This window comes from Zingiber officinale, chromosome 1A (assembly GCF_018446385.1).
Source record: "Zingiber officinale cultivar Zhangliang chromosome 1A, Zo_v1.1, whole genome shotgun sequence".
In the NCBI taxonomy this organism is placed as follows: Eukaryota; Viridiplantae; Streptophyta; class Magnoliopsida; order Zingiberales; family Zingiberaceae; genus Zingiber; species Zingiber officinale.
The window spans coordinates 69,843,855-69,844,873 of record NC_055987.1 but is presented as its reverse complement, the minus strand read 5'-3'; the positions used below and the strand labels follow the sequence as shown (position 1 = coordinate 69,844,873).

The window sequence follows — 1,019 nt, the reverse complement described above, 5'->3', positions numbered from 1 at the left end:
TTATCAATAGGTATCCAGATCATACCTAATCATCTAACATGTGATTATCTAACAATATCCAAATTCGAACCATGATCTACAACTAAGATCAATTACCCTAACTAATCATGTACCAATCCACTCCATTCCGAATTCAATACATACTTAATTCATCAACACAACACTAATTATGTATCAACCTCGCTACACCATACCTCAATCCAGCTGCTGTTTGATTCTGGATCAAGGGAACACTGATGGATGGGTTGCTGCCGCACCAAAAAAAATCCACAGAGTTGCAATGTGTTGAATTCCACTCTACATTCCGGATCAAGAAGAAATCAATCTGGAAGATTATTGATCAAGTCAAGAACAGAGATCAAGATTGGAGATCCCTAATCCAAAAACAATCTAATTAAAGAAAACAATCTATTCATCTTACCTTAATCCCTTCAATCTCGTGACCTAAATCCGTAGCCAAGAAAATGAGGATCAAGAACAGGGAAGGGGATTGAACAAACACAGTGAAGATAAGGGTGTTACCTCACCACACCGCCGTCACTGGACAGATCCGACGAAGCCCTAAATCTCTGGATCACCTCCCAATGGCGTCGTTGCCCAATTCCATCAAGAAAGGAGGTGTGGACTGCTCTGTGAGCAACACGAGGGGAGGAGAGGGTAAGCCTACCAGTCGGAGACGATACGAGATCCGGCTCCTCACCAAGCCCTAGCCACCGATCGTCAACAATCGGTGCAAAATTCACCGAATAGCAACTCCTCAGCCGAAGAAGACCCGGAGAGGAGAAACACCGGCCAGATCTGAGCTTAGGGTGTTGACGCCGGCAGAGGAAGATCGCCGGAGATCAAAGCTTCATTCCCTTCGACGTCGCTTGTCCGCGAGAGAGCAGAGAGTAGGGAAGAGAGGGGAGATCGGGGAAGGAGGGCTCGGGTTCGGCGATGGGATTGGGGAAAGAAAATAAAGGAAATGGATTTATATATTAAAACATTTCCTCACTTAAATGGGTATCCTAAATAGGCCT

The 1,019-nt window shown here is 45.0% G+C and overlaps 1 long non-coding RNA gene across 1 annotated transcript; it reads right to left on the bottom strand.

Annotated features, from left to right (window-relative positions):
- Positions 1-278: 278 nt before the first annotated feature.
- LOC122005147 lies at positions 279-596 on the bottom strand. The gene is made up of 3 exons (XR_006118333.1): positions 523-596; positions 422-444; positions 279-325 (listed from the first exon to the last, which is right to left on the bottom strand). It is a non-coding gene; the product is annotated as an uncharacterized LOC122005147 (long non-coding RNA).
- Between the last annotated feature and the right edge of the window lie 423 nt (positions 597-1,019).